This window comes from Phaethon aethereus (genome assembly GCF_964289735.1).
Source record: "Phaethon aethereus genome assembly, chromosome: Z".
Taxonomy (NCBI): Eukaryota; Metazoa; Chordata; class Aves; order Phaethontiformes; family Phaethontidae; genus Phaethon; species Phaethon aethereus.
In genome coordinates, this window is record NC_138577.1 from 25,332,062 (window position 1) to 25,347,584 (window position 15,523).

General features: G+C 37.2%; 1 protein-coding gene across 1 annotated transcript in view; it reads right to left on the minus strand.

Annotated features, from left to right (window-relative positions):
• The window catches only part of ADAMTS6 (ADAM metallopeptidase with thrombospondin type 1 motif 6), a gene marked incomplete at its 5' end in the record, with an annotated part of 153,627 nt that overhangs the window by 94,988 nt on the left and 43,116 nt on the right, over window positions 1-15,523 (minus strand). The window lies entirely within an intron of this gene.

A 15,523-nucleotide genomic window follows, 5' to 3' on the forward strand; every position in this document is an offset into this window, starting at 1 on the left:
TTTCATCATTTTAGATACAATCTTTCAAATACAGAAGCTCAGTGAGATTTTGCATAGTTAACATGTAAGTATCTGGAGATGAAAATGGAATTAAAATGTTTTCTGTGGCACAGCTAATAATAGCAGTCGTCATGCCACAGTCAATTCATTAATTACACCTTCATATTTTGAATATGCAATCCTATGATATGGCTAGTGATATGAGAAGACTCCTACAATGCCTTTGATTTTTCAAGGATTTATACTGATTTCCTTGAAGTATGTTTCAGAATAATTTATGTTCTTTTGAACAGTGAGGGAAAACAAAGATGAAAAGAAACCATCTTTATGTTTTAATTTCTAACCCGAATAGTTACTAATTTCAGGCCACTAGCCATTTCTGTCAAAAATAACCTAAGAACTGTTACCATGTAGGAATGTGATCACGAGATACCCTTTCAGTGCTAAAAGGGTTAAGGGTCTGTCTGCAAGCCAAATCCATGCACAAAATAACAAAGCTTAAAATTTGGAACAAATCCAGTAAACTGTCTATGCATGTAGACTGCTGTGACCACATGGAATTCCTGTGATTTTTAAAGTACTGAATGTGGAGCAGTTTGTGGGATTAAGCTATAAATTTGAACTCAAATGTTCATATGCACAGATTTCATCAAGGTGCTTCAAACCCTTCCACCCTTTATGCACATAAAGTTCTCACTGATTTCCCATTTGGTATTTGGAGAGGGGGAGGTAATCAAATCAGCGTTCTTACATAAAATGTGTTGGAACATAATCAGGTTTTGTATGTCACAAAGCTGTAAGATAACACAGGTACAAAGAGAAAGAAAGATTTTTACTGACAATTTTCTGCCTTTTACATATCTAAGGAAGCAAACTTCTTATTTCTTCATTTAGGACAGAGCATGAACCTAATCCTATTGAAGTTTGTGCAAAATTATTCCTCAGAGAAAGTAGACAGGGCTCAGGCTTATGGAGTAAGAAAACCCAAACTTGCTAAAATTCTTTAAAATGTAGTTTAGAACTGAACACAAGGTAGTCTGTGCAACACACAGGAAATAGTGGTTTTCTAATGTTTTTTTAATGCCCAATGCTAATAGGAAAAAAACAACTGAAGGCATACATCCTTAGATAAAATGGATGTTTAAGAAGAAAGCCAGTTCCACTAAACTCAAAAAAATGGCATCACTCATTTCTGCAGAGCTCAAAATTTGCCCTTATGGCCTGAATCTGCTTACCCTCATACAGGTATGAATCTTAAGTTACTCCTTCAGTTCCGTTTCACAAGGAACTGTGATAGGAGAGAATGATACCAATTACGATCCTTGTTCCTGTTATCTTTTTTAAAAACAAAGACCACAGTAACCTTCTGTTTATGCTGGGTAGCAAGTATTCTTCATTAGGCATAGGCTAGCATTTGTAAGAAAATATGATGATAATGAAACTTCAATTAATAAAGTTAAGGAAAACATAATTTTATTTTCCAATACACTAATTATTTTTGCAAGAACATACCCAGGTAGTGATTATTCTAATTATGGTTTCATTAAATATTCAATTTTTATAGGCAATAATTAATTTCCTGTAAGGATTATTCATACACTCTCTTATGCCTCAGTTTAACAGAAAACAACTCTAAATTTTCAATGTCCCATGACTTACCTTACCTACATCATCTTCAAGGCCCATTTTTTTTTCAATTTTTCCTTTCATATGGATGGTTTCTGCTTGTGATTTGTTTGAAAGCTCTCATAATTTTTATGTACCAAACTGTTCGATTCCATCCTTTGCTTCTCTATACGATTTAACCAAATCAGCCTAATTTGTCTTTTTTGTTTTTGACACCAATTCCTCTAACTTTATTTTGAATTTCCACGGAATCCATTTAACCCACAGGTGTTGGGTTCCAAAATGCAAAGACTAGTGTCAATACTTGCCAGACAGTAGTTTCAAGCCAAGAACCCCCTGAAATGACAAATCATCTAGATTACCCATGAGATTAGATAGGTCTAATTGCTGTTATATCTATTGTTATAAAAAAACAAACAAAAAACAAACAAAAAAGAACCCAACCCACCACAAAGGTGAAGATGGGTCATAGTTGTCACCAGGACCTTAGTAAATACTTCAGGAGCCAAACACAACCAAAAGTTAAATTCTCAAGCCAACAATTACCCCAACCAATCATTAAAAATTATAACAACAGTCATGGGAGTTAAGCAAAAATGCAGTTTGCAAGATATGAATACATTTTTTTGATTCACTGACAGAATGTGTAAGAGGGCCACCATCTGAATGTAAAAATACAGATATGCAGGTTGCAAAAAACCTCAGGATGAGATAGCTGCCTGATCATTTTGAGACAGCCAAGAAAAATCCTTTGCCCAAGTTGAAAGAGAAGATCATACGCCTCGTAATAAAGTGCATGCATATGTCCCTGAAATGTGACCAGGCTGGGGAAGTGGAATGTGGAAAGAGGTATGAGGCAAGATTGTTGATTACATGTCCATTCCTACTCTGAATGGATCAGAAGTCATTTGATGAGGCAGATGGGGAAGAGATCTGGGACTTCTAGGCACACCTGCAGGAGTGCTGAAGAGCTGCATCAGGCAGGTTGGAAACGCACGATGGATGTACAGCTGTCACTGACAACTCTGACACATCAGCCAGAAGGAAACTGCAGACTATTATCAGTTCAACAGGGTGGTCAAGAATTGGAGAAGCAATAGCCTCCTGTCATGCCACGACTCAAACAGGAATTACTAGTGTGCTCTGCAAGGGCACTTCAAAAGGATATGAGCATGCCCCATGCTAAAATATACATTTACACCACTGAATTAAAAAGTGAAAGGGACCACACTCCTGGAAACTGAAATTCTATTATCTGTATTATCAAATTGTTTTAGAAGTCCATCGAATTGTTAAAAAAAAGTTCATTGCACAGATTTTGCCCCTAACAACAAAGAATTCCCTGAAAAAGTTCAGAGAGTGGCAATTACATGCAATTACATGCAATTACAAACAGGCAAAACATATGAAGCTACTCTGTTCTAGAGAATTCAGCTTATTAGCGTGGACACAAGAAGTTCTGTGCCAGTGGTCCTCAGTGCAAGAAAAAAGTCACTGACATGTTTGTTTAATTTATTAGTGTATATGTAAGCTACAGGCCAGCTCTTGAGGAAGCCTGTTACCTGCAACTCCGATGTGCAGAAAAATCCCTTTCCTTTGCAAATCTTAAGAGTAGTATGATCCTGATCATTTGAGTAGGACACTTAAGTCAAATATACAAGAAAGATGAGTTCTCTGCAAATACTGTAAGCACTGCTCAATCTTGTCAGATAAGTTACTTGCAGCTACAGCCAATCCCAGACACCTTGCATGAAGACAGGCATTTCTCTCCCATCTAGCTGTACCTTGCAGGGAAAGGACAGAGGATTCTTCCCAATCCCTGCAACCTGTCAGTCAGCAGGCCCAATGCCTGTAATTTTGCAACTATGAATTTCACACTGAGTTCTACGTAAGCAAGTGCTTTCACTCATTAAAAAACATTTGAAACAAAAAAAAACCTTACAAATTCACAGCTTTGATGAGTAGAAAGCATCACGATGATTCAATCATACCTCTACCCACCCCTAGCATAAAAAGGTAAGTAATTTATTCTAGAAGTTATAGAGGATAAAAAGCTGTTCCTTAAAAGCTACTCAATCTCATATTAAGAGTTGTTTTCAATACAATTTGAGAACACCTGTACTAGGTTATCCAGTTCATCTGCCTTTGCCTCCACAGCAGTCATTTGTAAGTGCTTGCGGGGATAACAGGACAGCACAGACAGATACCTTCCCTGATAGAAGCCCCCAGCTCTGTGTTTTAGGGAACTTCACACGTAGAGATTGCATCTTAGTATTTAATTGATTTTTTTCTTCCAACGCCTTTAGCACTGAGTTAATTCCTCTTCAATCTTAACAACAACAAAAAAATTTCAGTGTCCACCTGGGGGATGTTGTTACGCCTTTATCAGGACAGTTGAGGCCCTCCGTCCCAACAGAGATCTCTTTCATGCTGATTTTTTTTTTTCTTTTAAATCACATTGAACTTTGTCAGCATCGCACCACTATACTGTGGCCTTTCAGCCACCTTCCTTTGAGCTCTAGGTCGTTTTAAACTTTCTGAAGTGTGTGTACTACAATTCAAAAACTAGTTCTAATAGTTTTATTAACAGTAGTAGATACAAAGGCAAAACGAATTACTTCTTATGTGTTAATGTGTATTTATACATTCAAGGGTAACACTGCCCTTTTCACCGGTCTGATTATGTGAAATGGCCCACTAAAGGAAAAGAGTCTCTATAAAGCACTGTTATTGCTAGCTTTATGTTACTGGAAATGTCCACCGTGACAGAAAAAAGAACTACCTGCATCATTAACACTGAGATAGAAATATACCTGTAACAGGATTGGAAACATATATGAATACTAGCACCGGATATACTTTAAAGAATTTAACTAATCAACAAGAATAACCCACAGCATATATATACCTTAAGTACGACAAAATAATAAAGCATGAAAATTCTTATTAGAAATGCAAACTCTTCAAAGCTAGTATAAAACACAAGCTACTTACTTATAAGCACATAAACCTACTATAAAATTACCTGAAAAATATGCCTGAGTACTATTTGAGATAGATATTGACAAAAAAATAACGGAGGCTTTTGAAGGAGTATTTCTTAATAAAAATAAATTTAGGAAACAAAAAATATAACCACAGCAAATTGCTGAGGAAAAACCTACCAAGATGGCTGGAATATAATTGTAAAAATTACACGAATAAAAGAAAATTCAGGCTAGACAAAACCAACATATAGGTATGACTGCACATAAAGCTCTTCATAACTTTGAGACAGCTGAACATTTACTTAATACGTATAATACTACAGGATTTGCCAATTCACCTGCTCAAAAAGGTTGTCAGAAAACAAAATAAAAGCCTAAGAACTGTCTCTGTCCTGACTTAGAGGAAACAGAGCTGATTACTACAAATTATTAAGAGTTCATTTTTAGGGAACATTTCCAAATATGTTATCTCTGAAAGGAAAGTTTTATTTTTCACTTGTTTCAAAGCAAATTATACTTTTTGACACTTGTTTTTTATTATTATAAGTTTCAACAATAAGCCATTCAAATAAGGACTGTCCTTTTCATACACCCTTGCTCAATGATAAACATAATGGGTTCACTAGAATTTGATCTTTTTTACTTTTTATTCTTCGTGCTATGCAACATGATTTAGCTATACACCCAATCATATACAGCTCGTATTTGAATAATTGTTAAAAAACCTGACAAAGTCCCCTGTATTTTAAAAAATTAAGTTAATCTAGTTGTAACACCTAGAACTACAAGCTGAACTACTTGCTGAATCAAATTGAAATTTCAGACTTCCCTTAAAGGGATCAAAAGCCTCACGCTATCTGACAATTCCAACTCTTACTTCTGAATTATGGAAAATAAAAATTAAAACATAGTCAGTAGGTTGTCATTCTACCATATTCTTTTGTATACAGAATCACAGAATCATTAAGGTTGGAAAAGACCTTTAAGATCAAGTCCAACTGTTAACGCAACACCACCATGTCCCCTAAACCATGTCCTGAAGCACCACATCCACACGTTTTTTGAACACTTCCAGATATGGCGACTCCACCACCTCCCTGGGCAGCCTGTTCCAATGTTTGACCACTCTCTCTGTAAAGAAATTTTTCCTAGTATCCAATCTAAACCTCCCCTGGCACAGCTTGACGCCATTTTCTCTCGTTCTGTTACTAGTTACTGGGAGAAGAGACCAACATCCACCTCACCACAACCCCCTTTCAGGTAGTTGTAGAGAGCGATAAGGTCTCCCCTCAGCCTCCTCCAGACTGAACAACCCCAGTTCCCTCCGCCGCTCCTCGTAAGACTTGTGCTCCAGACCCCTCACCAGCTTTGTTGCCCTTCTCTGGACACACTCCAGCACCTCCATGTCCTTCTTTAGTGAGGGGCCCAAAACTGAACACAGGATTCAAGGTGCGGCCTCACCAGTGCCGAGTACAGGGGCACGATCACTTCCTTCCTCCTGCTGGCCACACTAGTTCTGATACAGGCCAGGACGCTGTTGGCCTTCTTGGCCACCTGGGCACACTGCCTCATATTCAGCCGGCTGTCAGCCAGCACCCCCAGGTCCTTTTCCGCTGGGCAGCTCTCCAGCCACTCCTCCCCAAGCCTGTAGCGTTGCATGGGGTTGTTGTGACCCAAGTGCAGGACCCGGCACTTGGCCTTATTAAACCTCATACAGTTGACCTCTGCCCATCGATCCAGCCTGTCCAGATCCCTCTGCAGAGCCCTCCTACCCTCCAGCAGATCAACACTCCCACCCACCTTGGTGTCATCTGCAAACTTACTGAGGGAGCACTCGATCCCCTCATCCAGATCATCTATAAAGATATTGAACAAGACCGGCCCCAGAACCGAGCCCTGGGGAACACCGCTTGTGACGGGCCGCCAGCCGGATTTAACGCCATTCACCACAACTCTCTGAGCTCGGCCATCCAGCTCATACATATACTTGGCTATGATTTAAAAGTGTTACTTTGCAAGTGCAGACAATGTCACTAATGCTAGAGAATTGTGTGGAAAAATAGTTATAAAACAAATAACTGACTTTTGGTCAGCTTTTATAAAAAGCTTTGTCTCCTAATTCTTCAACATTTCATCACTCTTAAAATAATTTAGTCATTCATTAGATTGGCACAGGTTACAAACAGCAATACTCTTTATAACACAACACTGTTTAATGTCTTTCTAAAAGCTTTACTACAGTATATCCTTGGACTTACAGAAAGTGGTACACCACAACAGCATTCTGCCTTAAAATAAAGTACACGTCTTACTTGGTTTCTTCCTCAAAAACCTCAAACCAAAAAGAGTTATTTCAACCAAGGAATGAAAAGCATAATATGCATGTTACACATCGCTCAACAGAAATAGCTTTTTCTATTATTAGTTTTCCATGTCTTTAAAACTGCCATAGACAACCAAAGTCTGGCTCTATTGGACTTTCTTCTGATACTTAGCTTGGGTGGATAAATGAAATTCTGAGTTACGGTTAAAAAAAACATTACTGCTTTAAGTTCTAGTTCTCCTGATTTATATGAAAAGAAATATTTTAAATAATTGCACTGTAGATGAAATGCTTCCATACTACTTTTTCTAAGCTGCAAAAGCAGTCAGAATAGTAAAAATAAACTCCGTTCTGAAACACTTTTTTTAATGCTGTCATGTGTCTTCATCAATTTTGGCAATGGAACATTAGAATAGCTGTGGCAATTTTACCATAATCATCAGTATTATCAGTGTACTTAGGACAGATGCACAAAGCTGATTTTGAGATTATTATTTAATAAAAGAGTCTCTTAATGCACATTCTACTCCCAGAGTGTCCACCCCTAAGGTGTCTAAAACAATTTTCAACAAAATTCATTAAAAACACGTCAACGGAGAAGTTCTTCTTAAACACTATGTTGATGTGTCATGCAAGCATACAGCAGAGCTATTGCAAAAGATACTATCTACATGAAAATAGAGGACTTCATAAATAAGTTTGTAAACAAAAATAGTTCTAAAGACAAGATGAAGACCCTGAGACGGTTTTCAGCTTGAGACATACTCCAGGCCACAATACACCATTTCAAATCACTGATAAAATGTCATTATACAAAAAATCAGAGGACTGACTTTAAAATCTTGTTATTTTGAGGAAATAATACATTCAGGCTTTTTAGTCATCTTCTGCTTTCAAAGGCTATCTCTATTTATGCACATTTTTGGCAGTTTTCAGGGTTTATTCTACAGCCATCCAGATTAAAAACCTCCTTTTCCAGTGTTAAGCCACGATCCTCATACAGAAACATATCCCTACCAGCTACAGCAATGAGAAAAGAATGAAGCAATGGAAAATACAGAATAACAAGTGCTACAAACTGTTAGATCACAATCCAGTTAAGTATACAAGACAGACACCTACAGAAACTTCAAAGGAGAATGTCAGTACTCTGCTAGCATAAAAAACACGACTCAATACTGCTGAGTTCTACAGCTATCACAGTTATCACAGAGCAATCTTTATGCCTATGAAAGTGTACTATTAAGTGGATTAAAATTAGGTATCATAAACATTCCTTACTGTCTGCTGATGTGTTGTTAACATCATTTGAAACTCTGGAAAAAGACACAATACTTCCCATCCCCATATTCTTCTTCTGATCAGAATCTTTCAGAGGCCATACATAACTTCAACGTAAGAAAGTATCAGCTCAGCATGCCAGTAGCATGAAGGCAAATGAACACTGTACAAACTCATTAGACTACTTTAGCTGACAATGTGGGCTCTAGAATTACTCTAGAGACAGCTTTATAAGAAAACTCTAGAACAGAAGAAACAGCCAGGCACTTGTGTTTCCAAAGCCCTTGCAAGCAATGTTACTTTCTTCTCTGCTCTGTCTTGATTTCTCCATCATTAGAAGATATCTCTTCCTTTTTTCTATTCTGTTTCCAACATGTACAGGTTTGGTGCTCTAACACATTCCTCCCTCTTCCATGGATTTTCTTCTGTGATCCTCAATTCCAGCAGAGTTCTCTCCCCACAGCTTTAAGATTACCAGAGATTGATTGACAGCTCAAGCTACCATCAACTAGCTTATACAAACAGGCTTATTCTGCTACAAACAAAATTTTGAGGAAAGCCACACAGCAGTCATAGCAGCATTTATAGGCCCAAAGCTACCTAACGATCCATCTTGCTTCTTTCCATTTTCACATCCTCCACTGAGTTCTGTGCTTCTGCGTTTAACATCAGCACCCAAGCTAGCTAACAAGGTTTGACTGAGCCTTCATTATATTGGAGTCACTTTACGGAGAGCAGTACAGACAGCATAAGCCATTATAAAGAAGGAGCTCCAGGCCTTCCAGCAGTCATAGACCCATCTTAGTTGAATCCATTCTTCTTCATGAGAACATGTTAATTCTATTTCAAGCTAGGCTTTAGGTCTCTTTCAATCACGCATCTTTTACAACAAAATCATTAAAAAAACCTTTATCTGGATAAACCATATGTAGATCCCAAATTGTAGAAATTTGAAAATTAGTTATGATAGCAAGGCACAAACCAGAGAGTTTATATCTAGCAGGATTTAGGGAGTGTTTAAAAACTTTTCTGCAGCATATCTAATTTTCTTTCCATGGGATAGCTCCTACTCCATAGTAAAAAATTTTATCCTAGCACTTTAGAAATGTAGAGCTACCTACCTGAATGACAATCGCGAATTCATTACCATTCAGAGACAATTGAGAGATTCAACATTTGCACTATCACCAGAACATAGGTAATACTTAACTTCCTGTATTCTGTTCCTCAGAAGTGATTCCACAGTTTTATTGTATTTCAGTCCTGAGCCAAAATTTAGATAGAGTTAGATGGATATGATTAGCTAAAGCTGGCCTACAGAACAGAACAGAAATTTCTGCATATCTACTCCAAGTACACTGCTAATAATTTTTCTATCAGTGCATTCGGGAGAAGTCTGGCAACTAATATATAAAGCCTTTGTTCAAAGGACACTCACCCAGAGCAGCTCAAGTAGCTTGTAGGGCAATGCTTTTTAGAGTGTGCTAATGCAACAAAGTCTGGGAAAAATGAAGACTAGCAAAACTAATTACATAGGCGTGGCTGGGGGCATTCTGCCACACAGCAGAAAATATTATGCTAAACCATTTATAGGAAGCCGCTAGTCTAGACTTTTGGCAGGAGGGAAATGCAGCTAACAGCTATGATTACTAACCAAGTTTTATTTCTGTTGTACAGAAATAAATGAGATAAATTACAGCAGTAACATATTGAAAATTTATTTATAAGTTCTGCTGTGAATATGGCCTTTCTTCCTTTTGTAACTTTCTGAATATTGTAAATGATTACAAGTATCTCAGAAGATAACACATGTCTTTATACACAAAATGCCCACTTTATCTGCCCTTAGTCACACTGTATATGATAAAAGGCCTGGTACTTGAGGTACATTGTAAAGAGTAGCAGTTCATTAGGATGACAGACCAAACCTGGTAGAAAAATAAGAACATAAGAATTGCAACATGGTCTAGACCAAAGATTCCACTGTGCCAGTACCCTGCCTTCATGATGATCTAAGACAATGCCCAACAAACAATAACACCAGTGCAAGCATAAAACAGCAATTACCGCAATAGTCTCCCAACTTCAACTATTTTCAGCTCACATTTTTTTGAAACAGATGTGCTTCTGGGTATTTAGTAACTCTCAACTGATCTTTCTTTTGTGAACTTGCCTAGACAACCTTTCAACCTATGCATATGTTCAGACTCCATAAAGTAACTTGGCCAAGGAGTTTCAACATCAGCTAACTCTTGCGTAAACGGCTGCCTCCCTTCTCCTTGTTTTGAGCCTTCTGCTAAGTTTACTGGGCAGCCTCTAGTTCTTCTACTGAAAGATGCAATGAATGATTGTTCCTTATTTATGCCCTCCGTACAATCTGTAACTTTGCCAATCACTGTAATAGTCTCCCAAATTTGATTTTTCCCAAATTTGACTCCTCCAAGTAAAAGAGTCCTCAATTTAGTAATTCCTTGTAAAGAAAGTCCCATATTTTTTTGATCATCCTCGCTTCTCTTCAAATTCCTCTAAAACTTTTGAGATAAGAAGGCCAGAATGACACAAACTACTGAAGACATAGGCACATCATGCCCAATTTACTCAATGGCATAATAAGGTTCTTTTCCCAATAATTCTTAATACTTAATTTGCTGGATTAACAACGTGTATTTTATGTGTAGTCCAAATCTTTTCAGTAAAATTACAGAATTATCAAATAATAGAATCAAAAGAGGAAAGAGCAGTGATTTTTTTTCTGTTACTTCTGGTTGATATATTTACAAAAATTCTGAGAAAAGAATTGAAACTCTTATGCATGTATTGTTACAACTAATTTTTCCTGAACATGATGAGAACATGTTCCCCCCACCGTGCTCGGGCCCAATTAAGCAATCACAAAGTATTTGGGTAATCACAGAGTTGTATTTACACAGAGAGCTAAATTTCAGTAGCTTAATGTGATAATTAAAAGCTTCTTCAGTCAATGGAATAAAATCTATTTGCTGACTTCTTTTTAAGGTCAAAAACAATCACCCCATTCAAATTATTTTTAACCCTGACAAGTATCAAAAGGAATTTTTATTTTAACAGCAAACTCAAAACAATCTATTTTACAAGTTTAGTGTTTGTTTCTGTAAGCGTGTGTTACATAAATTACAATAAAGGATTTCTCCTCTTCAAGAAATGACAGCAACTAATTTGACTTCCAGTGCTTAGAGTACAACACAAAGCCAATTAAGTGCTGGACATCTGTGGTAGGTCTCCAGATGACATGCATAAATTCCATTAGAGAGGCTGCTGCTGTGTGCTGTGTTCTACAGCTAACGAATTTTGAAGCTAATGAATTTTGTAGATTGCTTGTGAACGGAGAGGAAAAGAAATGCACAGAGTGACAGAATGAAACGGTGGCAGAAGTAATCACTGTTGTAACAAAATTTAAAAGAAGTGAACAGAGAATAGGTCTACATGAAAAGTAATGTAACTGAGACCTTGTCCAAGTTCGTGAGAGTGCACTGAGTCAAATGCCCTGTCATGTTAAGACCAAAAGTAATTGGGTTTTCTTTTTTTCAAATGTGCTGGCAAATGGAATACCTGCACCTCAGACTGATCTCTGATGTCTGTCTGTATAAAAAACTGGAACCAATGCATCCAGGCCAGAACTGCATGTAAATGTTTGTTTCATCTTCTTCTCCATACAACACACAGCAGGAAGAAATATTTGCTTTATATAAGACAAAAAAGTCTGTGTGGCATAAATTATCATTTTCTGTCTAGTTTATTTTTTACAAATCATTTTAATGATAACAGCAACTAACTTGTGAATGAATGGCTGAATACCAGGAGAACAGTAACTGACTTTACAACAGTGATTCTTCACAAACCACCTTACTTTTATGGTGTACAAGTTGGAATTTGTCAAGAGGGCTATCCAGACTGCCTGCATGCATACACGCTTAGGTCCTCATACCTTAAAAAATGTAAGAGTGGAGCAGGGGCAATTTATTTTCGTACTTCTTCCAATAAAGAATCACAGAAGATTCAGTACCAGCTGTGAAAGAAAATGGGCTCCAGCAACAGTGATCTTTCTGGCAAAGGGATGCACCTCCCAGATTCCTTTCCCTGTTTATAAATTCTTTAAACTAAACTATCAATTTCATATTAAAACCACTAGATTGTCAAAAGGAATTCTGCAATTATTCCTTAGTTTTAACCTTCTGCACATTATTCAAGTCTTAATTTTGTAAACCACTCTTTCAAAGCTACCCTATCTTAAAGTGGGAAAACAAATTCCTCTTCAGTATTATTATTAAGCCCACTAAGCATTTAACTATTTTTTTAAAAACAAAACCACTTTCAGTTGTATTTCCGACACTAGTTTGGTTTCCTCTACAAATGTTATGAAAGAATAATTCCATTTTTTTTTTTAATCAAACAACTACTCTTTTGTATTAAGTGACCTGAACTTATGTGGGGTTTGGGGTTTTTTTTCCCCACATACTTAATATTAGCATGAGACTATTAAAATAACTATTCCTCCAAGTCTTATAAAATTTTAAACGCTGAGCAGAAATTTTGACGGGCTATAAGAAGAACCTTTCTTCCCCATGAGGGCAGTTGAGCAGTAAAGTGGGTTGCCCAAATAGGTTTTTGCAAGACTTGACTGGATAAAGCCTTGTGCAACCTGGCTTAATCTCATAGCTCACCCTGCTTTAGAGGAGGACATTGGACCGAAGACCTCCAGAGGTCCCTTCCAACATAAATCCCAGAGATTCTAAGTAGGTGTTTTCTCAAAACCTTCAAAATGTTTATTAAATAATCATGGAATAATAAAAATGACATTTTAACGCAACGCTTCAGAACATTCATTGAAAAGGAAAGTAAATTACATACTCAAAATGGAAGCTTCATTACAGCCATAGTGATTGTAGTCTAAATATTTTATCAATATAGAAAACAGGGGGGACAAAAGTTTACTCCCCATCCCACTCTGACTTGGAATAGTCCTACATCTTATTGTGCTGGGATAGAGTTAATTTTCTTTACAGTACCTAGTACAGGAATATGTTTTTGATTTGTGCTGGAAACAATGTTGATAACACAGGGATGTGTTTGTTATCGCTGAGCAGTGCTTACACAGAGTCAAGGCCTTTTCTACTTCTCACCCCGCCCCACCAGTGAGAAGGCTGGGGGTGCACAAACAGTTGGGAGGATACACAGCTGGGACTGCTGACCCCAACTGACCAAAGGGATTTTCCACAAAATATCATGTCACACTCAGCATATAAAGCTGGGGGAAGAAGGGGGCAACGTTTGGAATGATGGCGTTTGTCTTCCCAAGTAACCATTATGTGTGATGATATCCAATCACTGCTTTTCTGGAGATGGCTGAACACCTGCCTGCCCATGGGGCGTGGTGAATTAATTCCTTGTTTTGCTCTGCTTGCATGTGTGGCTTTTGCTTTACCTGTTAAACTGTCTATATCAACCCACCAGTTTTCTTACTTTTACTCGTCTGATTCTCTCCCCCAACCTGCCATGGGGGGAGTGAGAAGCATCTGCACGGGGCTTAGTTGCAAACCTGAGCTTAAGCCATGATACTTACTAACAACTACACATGAAACCTCTTGAACCACATTCCCCAGTTAGTTGACTGTTAAGTTTTAAGCACTTGACATTGTTCTGTAAAACACATTCTCTTCTGCAATGTCAACGCACCTACCTAAAACACTAACTGCAGAAATTCAAGTTCAAGCTGAAAGAAAAATAAGTATGCCTTATTTTTTCCAGCTTGGTAAGTTTGGGCAATTAATGTAGCTAAACCATTATAAATATATATGCAAGCAAGCACCATAAGTTCCACAAACAAGATTAGTTAATATCCAATAAAACATTTCTCCCCATTGTGGCTGAAAAATAGGGAGAATTTAATTGTTTTGAAATCACTTAATTACCTTATTACTTTGCTCTACGTAAAGGTAGTGAATCAAAACACAACTTTCACCAGACCTATAGAGAAATAAGGACCAACATAGAAGTTTAATAAAGTACAGTTGCTTGGAAAGAGGTTGAATAACATGCAGAAAATACCAGTATTTGATTTTTTTCTCAATGTATTAATTGTAATTGCTGTTGTGCAAAACAGTCTGGTTCATAATTTGTTCAGTTTTAGTAACTTCAGTGTTTCCATTAATGTTAAGTGTGGCTTTATTCAATAAATACAAGTCATTTACAAATGTAACTACTTTAATGACATTCTCACTTTTCATGGAAGAACTTTTCAAAACCTAAAGCAAAAAATCTGAAGTAAAAAAATTATTTTTAATTAGTTAAAAATGTAAAAATAAGTGTACTTCTGTTCTAGAGCTACTTAAAAGAATGTGCAGAAGTAGAGTTTCCTTCCAGTAATTCAGGGAGAGAGAGCAAATTCAGCAGTGCAAAGACTACAAAGAAGAGCCACGCATTTCAGTGAAGTTAATACCCTAGCATAGCACCATACTATTTAGAATCCCATTTTTAGAAAGGGTCACATACAGGATCAAAGTTTTTTGGATTGCCAAACAATCCATTTAATTGACTCAAGACATAACCAAAAATAGAATTGCAAAACATCACAATTCTCCTGACCAAATGCATCTCTTACTATTGCTATTGTTTGCTGCTAATTTTTTTAACCACTAAATAAGTAACAATCTTAGCCAAAATATGACTAAAATGGAATAGCTTCAAAACCAATCTTGGTCAAAGACCCATAAACACTTTCATGGCTTAACAGATTGCATTTCACACATCTGAAAAATTCCTTGGTTTTGCTAATGTTTGGAGTACAATTTCTTGTTCCTCAGTGTTTCCAAACATATTGTTCAGAATTGCGTAATGTATTTCACTCCACTTTGGCAGGTGGTTGAAAGAGCTCATAGGGTAGACATTTCTTCTGAAAGAATCTGGACAATGAGTATTTGTCAGCATTACTTATGACCTTGCGATTTTTAAGCAGGACTAACTCTCCTAAAATTACAATATAAGCAAATACCTTTTATTACAGCTAAATTAACGTGCAAGCTAAGAAACTGCCTGTACTTTTTCCTCCCTATTTATCCAATCACTTAGCACTCCCTTTTTCAAGCTGCCGAGACTAATAAACGAGAGATTTGCCATGGGTCTGGCTGAAGCAGTGCGAAGGCTATCCAAATGCAACCTCAGTGCTATTCAAGGAGCCTTCTTAAAAGGTCTGGAAAAGAAGTACGCTCATCTGGAAGCTGAATGTGATCAGCTCTATAAAATACCAAGTTCCACAGTCTTCAGAACACAA